Raw genomic sequence first — 8,895 nt, forward strand, 5'->3', positions numbered from 1 at the left:
ATGCCCTCCAGGACTGCCTCCTCATATTAGTACCAGCGGTGGTCTGTGTGACGCAGGCAGACATGATGGTATGTCACTCCTGATATTAGATTATAAAAGACACCTTGGCTTTCATTTGGGCCCATTTGGATCACTTGCTCAAGGGGTGGCCCTCTGTCATGTCACGAGCAGCACTATGCAGAAGTCCACGTGGTAAAGAACTGAAACCAACTGCCAACAGCCATGTGGAGCTGGGAAGAACTTGGAAGAAAATACTAAAGAATGGATGGATGGATGGATGGATGGATGGATGGATGGATGGATGGGTGGATGGGTGGATGGATGGATGAGACTGCACTCTCATGAGAAATCCTGAGCCAGAACAACCCAGCTAAGCAGTTCCAACCAACTAAACTGCTCCCAAACTCCCAACCTTAAGAGACTACGTGAGATAATCGGTGTGGTTTAAGCTGCTACATTTGGGGTGATTTGTTATGCAACAACTGACAACCAGCACCGAGGCCTCAGTGGACACTTAGAAGAGTGGTCAAAGAGATATGCAAACTTTGAGACTAGGAAAACATGAAACCAGAGAAGAGAATATTACAGAGAAGAAGGTCTGGGATACAGTGTCCAAATGCCATCAAGTGGAAGGGAAATGGAATTTTCAAACAAAGGGATGGTTGGCAATCTTGGTGAAAGCAGTCACTGAGGTGTGGGAGGGCAGAAACCAGAGGATAGTAGACTGCAGAGTAAGTAATGATAAAAGCTGTAATCTTTCCATTGTCCCATTATAATTGGGGGGAAAAAACCCTAGTGATAAGTATCAGAATCCCCATTACAGGGAGGAGAAAGCTACTATGTGGTAAAATCTGTCCCCACCCTGCCACACGTGAACGACTCAAGAATTCTGTCTAACTATATTCATTACTCTCTCTGAGAAGAGTTCTGCTAAATCCCGTTTTGGTAACCTCACTCCATTGGCAGTGATGTTCTTGCATCCTTTGTAACTTCGGTGCCCCAGACGGCTGCCCAGCTGGGATGGATACTCCTTCTTCTAGTTCTGCCTAAATCAGCCTGCCTGCCTTAGGTAAGTCCTTGAGAAAAAAGAACAGACAAATTAAAATGAGTGAAAAGCCATTCTTCCATTCATTCCATTGTTACTCTTTCAGTTCTTTGTAAGAGCCTCAGCTACCAGGCCCGCCTTCGGAGACATGGATGGGCTACCAATGGGATGTTTTATATTTGAGGTCAGCACTCCACAAGAAGAAGAAAGTCTGCCTTATCTTCCTAGAGACGGAGCCCCTACCCAAGGTTGAATAAAGCACAGCATCAACGAATGAAGCAATCAGAGTAATCACTCAGCAGTGATTAATGGCAATAACTCCTGGGTCTCATACATGAAGCTATAGATATGTAGCTATTTCTAGCTCCAACTCTGTTTTAATGTCTTTGACCTTCAGTCAATCAGTGCACTTTCCTGTGACCCATACCACCTCCCCCACTTAGAGGTTTCCTGAGAAAGGTTTGCCCGGTGAGAAGAGCCCACCTCAGACCTGCTTGAGCTTTATTAAGTGAACGTGCGATGTCTCAGTCAGTCTCCCTGGCTTTGGAATCAGACAGGCTCACCTGGGATTCCAGCTCTGACATTATCTATGTGATTTTGAGTGGGTTACACTTTTAACCTTTATCATTTCCAGGTTTCTCATCTGGGAAAAAAAAATAGGGATAATAATACTTACCTCATAGCATTCCCATCAGTATAGCAGGGAGAAAAGAAAATTGTTTGTAAAAATGTGACTGCTAGACTTCCTCATTCTAGTGTAGGGCACAAACCATCTCAGAGGCACATTGTTTGAGGGAAATGCCTTGGTAACGTTGTGTGGCTAAGAAAAGCAGCTGAGTTCCCTCACATTTACCCATCTCTGTAGTTTCTTCTCTGACCTCAGACTGCGAATAGCCTAGAAAGGAGAGATTTGTTCAAGAGAGGTAAATTTCAGAGGGCCTGGTTTGCTCAGTTGGTTAAGCATTTGATTCTTCATCTCAGCTCAGGTCTTGATCACAGGTCTTGATCTCAGGGTCATGAGTCCAAGCCTCGCATTGGGGTCCATGCTGGGTGTGAAGCCTACTGAGAGAGAGAGGGAGAGAGATCTGAATTTATTTGTGTAATAAAGTAGTAGGAAAGTTACGTTTCCAGGGAGAGGCGGGGAACAGTAGAGAGAAGAAAGAGGAGAAAATGGCAGCCAGGAGGGAGGGCACCATGTGAGGGAGGGGGGACCACTGGTGTGGAGACTTCCAGCTCCTGCTTGCTCTCACTGATGCTACAACCATCTTGTCTTGCTTCTGACCCCCCGGAGAAGTCTTCCACACAAAATGGCCCCATGTCCTTTGGGTTTCAGAGATAGAAGGAAGGCAGGAGCTCAGCTTGCTATTGGTAAGAGTGATGTGTCAAGAGAATGACATTGTCAGGAGGCAGATGCAAGAGGTGGAATTCAGCCAGAACAGGAATTCATGAGGAAAAGTGATCATGAAAATGTCAGCGCATCTCCCGAGAATCCTTGGAAATTTGGGGGAGAACACAGACATTCCACAGAACTGGGTATGGGGACTGAGCGATTTCAAAAATACATGATCCAAGAAGGCTGGTAAAAATCAGATTACATAAGGATGAAATGAGAGAAGGTCCATAAAGCATAATTAGCTCAGAGCCCAGCCTGTGATAAGCACGAAACTACAGGTAGCTTCTTATTATGATTTAGTGTGCAATTTCCTTCTTTCTTCACACCTTTGAACTTCAAGGGCTCACAATCTACTTGAAAATTATGACCTAGTCATTCATTCATTCTACAAACATTCATCAAAGTCCTTCTGTAGATCAGGTAAGTTAAATCATTTCAGGCAGGAGTGATCATCAGAGCGAATGTTATGCAAGGCTTAGTATGTGCCACGTAATGTGCTACATGCCTTACCTGGCGCGTTTCATGTACTCCTCGCAACAGTCCTAAGAAGGAACAGTTACACTCCCACTTTACAAATGACACGCTTGGGTACAGTCAAGTTAAGTGGCTTGCTCAGATCACACAGCTAGCCAGGGGAGGAGCCTGAACGTTTGAATCCAGGCAGCCAGGATTTCAGTGGACTCTTTTAACCTCTATGCTGTTTGTTTTTTTTTTAATATTTATTTATTTATTGAGAGAGAGAGAGAGAGAGTGCAAAGGAGGGGGAGAGAGAGACTCCCTTGCAGTCTCCGCACTGTCAGCACAGAGCCTGATGAGGGGCTTAGTTCCACGAACCGTGAGATCATGACCTGAGCTGAAATCAAAAGTCAGACACTTAAACCCACTGAGCCATCCAGGCACACCCCCCCCCCCCATGCTGTTTTTAAATGCAGTTGACCTGTATGAGTTATGGCCTACGGAAGGTGGGTGGGTGGAGATCATGAGGTAAGGGTCCTGGTGAGGTAAAGCTACAAGTACCAACAGGATTTTCTTGCCTCCTCTCTCCTCACCCCTTCCATTCCCTTTCTAGCTCTGAGCTCTCAAGATAGGGGTGACATCAGGATCCCCAGACTTAACATGTGTTGGGAGCTGCTCATCACCTCTTCCTGTTCCCACCATTAAACAAAGGGAAGGAGGAAAAGAAAGAGAAGGAAAAGACCCATTAAAGCAACCAATAGATCATTAGAAGCAGACTAGTTTGCCATAATGCAGCACAACAGCAATAAATAAATCAATCACCTGGGGGGTGGGGAATGACTTTCCTATAATCAGCTATTAAAGGCTTGTACCACTAATTAGTCTATTAATTAGAACTGTTCTCATCCTTCCACATGTTATCAGCTTGCCAAGGCAAAGAAAACTCAGCCCCAGGGGCAGGAGATAAGAGAAGTAAGAAAGACGGAAGTAGCAGATTCAAACAGCTGGGCATGTCTGTGTTTTAAAAGCACAGCTTAGTGCCCGGGGCAAATCCACCTGCTAGTAAGAAAGGAACGTTTATCAAAAACCAAAGGGCTGTTGTCTTTGTTGAGCAGAAAAGGAAGAAACGATTTAATCTTTAAAGAGAAAAACCACCATAACCACACAAGGGGATCTGTGGAGGACAGCTCCACTTGGGTGTTCCCTGGGGCGCTGGACACAGTGAGAAACACACTTGCTGAGCGCAGAGGCAGTGCTATCCAAAGACTCAGGAGCATGACACTTCACGCCCTGATGCCTGACATGCACTCATCTTGGGGGAACTAACACATGTTGAGTGCCTACTACGTGCCAGGCACCACCTCTGTGCTCTGTGCTTGCGACATCTTGCTTGATGATTTCACTGACATTCTTAGAACGCCCTACGGTTATTTCTAGGCGTTCTCAAAAAGAAGCCTCCTAGGAGCACTCATGGCTGTGGTCACCAAAAGACGGTCGCTCGGCTCTTCCTCTCCTTTTCTGACTCTCGGTGGTCCATGCCCCCTGCCCACCCAGAGCTTGAAGAAGCCTCTCATCACTAAGGCTGACTCAAAGGGCCTAGAACTGGCAAGTTATTCTTGAACAGTTCAAACAGGCTCTGAGCCTCACAGCTCTCTCCATGTCCCCAGGAGGGGCGTAGTGGGAAAGACTACGACCTTCATACTCCTCCCCTCTCTTTTCCAGCCCCTCTGGTCCCCTTCCCCCTTCCCCTAGTTACCAAACTGACATTCCCATGCACTCAAATGAAAAATAGCAGACACAGAGTGGGGTGTTGAAGACAGGTGTCTCCACTAGCAACAGCCCACCAGCAGCTGCTAGGTTATCTTGTTTCATCCTTAGAAACCCCGTGTGACAGGCTATTACCAGTTCCATTTTGCAGAATGGGGAAACTGTGGCTCAGAGAGGTTAAACCATTTGGCCAGTCATCTCCAGGCAGTGACAAAACACTTAGCAAAGACCTCATTAAATATATGCGGACAGACAGAATTGGAAACATGGAGGTGATGGAAGATCTCCAGCTTTGGGGAACGTCAGAACTCTCAAGGAGTTCAACTATGTGGTAAAGGGGGGCTGTCAATTGAGATAACCCTCTAGAGTGGCAGAAGGGCCAGAGATGGGGAGTACAGGGTCAGCCTCAAAGTCATTTGCTCCCTACCTCACTCTTTCCTGCTCTAATACTTGTTGTATAGCTCACTTACTACCAACAACACATCACCCCTCCCTCCCAAAGAAACCCCTTCAGAAATGGTAAGCTGCGACCATTGTCCAACCGCCTGATCCTCAGGATGTCGATAGGTATGTGTCCCAACAATGCTTTCTGCTTTGTGGGTGGGAGGGGGCATTGGTGATGTATTTATGGAGAAAGCCTGGGCTTAGGAGCCAGTGACAAGCTTTTGTCCCCTGACAACTAGCTGGGTGACCTTAGGCAAATTGCTTTACATTATCTACCTTCAGTTTCCTCGTATGCAAAATAGGAAATGCCAGCTGCCTACCCCCAAATGTTATTGCGAGGATCAAATGAAGTAATACAACACTACTATTATACATATGGAGAGAACTTCACAATTACAGAGTGCTTTCATACATATCTCTGGCAACCTTCAGATCCTCAACCCTGAGTGTTATCCCTATTTTTCAGTTGAGAAAATCAAAGACTCAGAACGATGGAAATTCACTTGAAAACAGTGAGCAGTGCTATTATTCAAAAGCAGAATGCCTGGCCCCTCCACGTCTGACTTTCAGATCACGAAGCACGGCTGCATTTGCCCTGGAGTCTCACCTACAGGGTACAGTCATGTTCAAAGCCTTCATTCATTCAATAAATATTCGTTGCATTTCTACGAAGCGCCGGGTAGTGAGGACATTTTGCAGAGCTCCTAGAGTGGCAGAGAAAGCAGACATCATACAAGTGAGGAACATTACTGTGTGAGAAGGAGAGGGAAGACAGGTGATATTGGAGGAGACCTTAAGGAAATCTGAAGAGTGAGTAGAACATAGCCTCATAAAAAGTCAGGGAAGGGCATTCTCAGCTCAAGGTGGGAAAGGGCATGGTGTTTGGGACTAATGAAGCATAAAAGGTAAGAGGAAAAGTGATGAGAGAGAGAGATTGAAAGGTCAGCTGAGTCCAGATTTTGAAGGCCTAGCAAGTGGTAAAGGAGTTTGGACTTTATCCTTATTCTAAGGTGGAGCTACCTAAGGTTTTAAGCAGGGAAATGGCTGGGTACTTTGGAAGACTCTTCTGGCTGGGATGTGGAGACTGGATCCGAGCTTGGCAAGACTGTAGGCCAGTAGACCAGATAGATGGGGACAAAGGCAGAAATTCAGGCAGGAAATAATGGTAGTCTGAGCTCCAGATAGGACCATAAGAGAGAGAGAAGGGCAATCTTTGGAATAGATTTAGAAATCAAAACCAAGAAGCCGTGATTGATGGGGAGTGTGCATGAAGAGAGGGAGGTGAGAGGGAAGAGTCTGGATGATATTAGCTTGTGTGACTGGTGGGTGGTGGTGTCCCTTATTGGAAAAGGGGACATTAAGGGTAGAGTATCTGCTTTCTATCCGGTATATTCTCCATGAATTTGTATCCCAACTTTGCCAAGGACCTCTTAATTATGGTTGTCTTGTCCAAAGGATGAGGAATGGATGAAAAGATCCTGCCAACCTGAGAATTCCATTTGCCAGGCCCTGAGGTGTGCACGTGGTGGCTACATGCTGGTGGTGCGGCATCAGGGAAGTGGAAAGGCATCCAGTTCCTGTGGAGCAGCAGGATTCATCCCCCTGGGCTTCCTGTGGCCTTCTAGTCCCTCAACTCAGAGTCCTTTCCCTTGGTTTTTAAGAGCTGTTTGTCAAGGGCAGACTGTATAAGTTGTATTAGTAGTTGCCGAGGGTGAAACTGATCTTAAAAGAGTTTTGTACCTAGAAGGACCAAGAAGACAACTAACTACAAAAGTAACTACAGATCCACGTGTATAGTGTTAACGGCCACAAAGGGCATAAGGAGCGTGCTCCCAGAAAACCAGGGTCACAGATGGCACTTCTGAATGGGAAAATCAGGAAGGAAGAAAAGGTATTCGAGTTGGTCTTAAAGGAAAGGTGGAATTTCTATAGGTAGAAATGTGAGATTGGGGCACAGAGGAGATATTCTGAAGGAGGAGACAGCATGATCAAACATGGCAGTGGGTACTGGTAATCACAGCTCAGCAGAATCCTGCTGTCTTAGGGTATCTGTAGAAATAGTTCTTAAACTGGGGTTCCCAGAGTTTTGAGGAGTCTGTGAATGCCCTGACTATGCAAAATTGTGTTTATGCATGCACATGGACTTTTCTAGAGAGAGGGCCCACAGCTCTCCTCCAATTCTCAGAAGGGTCTGGATCTGAGAAAAGGTTAGAAAACAGCACTCTAATTTTCCCGAATTAGAATTCACAGGTGGGCTGGAGGCGTGTGTGTGTGTGTGTGTGTGTGTGTGTGTGTGTGTGCGCGCGCGCGCGCGTCCGCGCACGCGCCTGTGTTAAACAAGCACGGTTGGGAATGACCCGTGCATACCTGGGATCTCTCTCTCTAGGCCCAAGGAGGCCTTGGGATGCTAGCCTCACAAACTTCCTGCCCTTTGTCCACCCCTGACTCCCCACCCTCATTTTACAAGCGCAGTCACCACTGGCACTAGGGTTTCCAGTGCCCTAGGAGAAATAAAGGAGGCAAGGTCAGAGGAGCAGGGGGGAAGAATTCGGGAATCATACAAAAACTCTGAATCGCCTTTGAAGATAGGGTGGGAGGGGAGTCGTTCTGCCCTAAATCTGGAGACAGTCAGTGCGCCTGGCATGTCCCCCCCCCACCCCACAGCAAAGCCTCGGTCAAATTCTGGGAATTTCCCAATCCGTCGGCAGGGCTGCGGCAGATTTTCCCGGACGCGAGCGTGCCGTGCCCGCCGCGGCCGCTGGGTGGCGCGACTCCGGGCCCCGAGCGTGGGAAGCGCGGGCGCGCGGGCGGGCTGAGCTCACACTCCCGGGAAGCGGCCGCGGCGGAGCCGGGGTCCGCAGCGGCTGCGCATCGCGCGCCTCCCGCCGTGCGCTCGGGGGCTGCGAGGTGGGCTGAGCAGTCCCCCGGCAGGGATGAGGCCGGCCGGAGGTGAGAGAGGGACCCAGGCAGGGTGTTGGGCAGTTGGGGGGGGGGTGTCACCGCGCGGCGGGCCTGCGGGCGCTCTCCGAGGGCCCCAGGGCAAGGGAGGGGGTCCCCGGGGGCGATGCCGGGGGCCCGGCCGCGTTCCGCTCGCGCCCCAACCCCGCTGCGGTGCGGCCTCCGGGTGCAGCTGCCCTGGCCGCGTGGGTAGGAGCGGATCGAGGCCCGGAGCAGCCCCGGACGGCCCCTTGGGCTCTGGGGCCGGGGCTGACTGGGCGGGGGAGGTGGCGGAGCAGCCCCCCGGCCCAGGCGCGGCAGCCTCTGCCCACTCCCACCTTGCGTTTCTCCGCTCCGCAGTGGGCGTGGTGCCCCTTTGCTGCAGAGGGGGCGCCCGGAGTTGAGGAAGGCAGTGGGGGAGGGAGAGCGCAGAGACAGGTGGTTGAGGGGGCGAGGGCTGGTGCGCCGAGGCTCGTGATATTAATGCGTCTTTCTTTCTCCCCCCTTCCTCAGGGGGCGCGGAGGTGCGTGTGGAGGAGGCGGCGGGAAGGCCAGAGGCATGGCTCGGGAGAGGGCAGGCTGCCGGAGATGCCACTGGGCTCCGTCTCCGATCAGTCCTTCCGCCCCCACCCCCAAAATTAATAAAGTGGGTGGGATAGTGAGGGTGGAGGAGTTTGATGAAGACCTGGCCCCGAACTGCCCCAAACTGCCCCCAGCCGGCCGCCTGGCTCCCGCGTGCATATCCGGGAGCCGCATACTCCGAGCACTCTGCAGGGGCTGGGGAGGTGGGGGGCGGGGTGAGTTGGTGAGAAAGACCTCCGTTGAAGAAGCTTCAGCCACTGAGTCAGCTCCA

Source organism: Hyaena hyaena, unplaced genomic scaffold, assembly GCF_003009895.1.
Source record: "Hyaena hyaena isolate Hyena2069 unplaced genomic scaffold, ASM300989v1 scaffold_43, whole genome shotgun sequence".
Taxonomy (NCBI): Eukaryota; Metazoa; Chordata; class Mammalia; order Carnivora; family Hyaenidae; genus Hyaena; species Hyaena hyaena.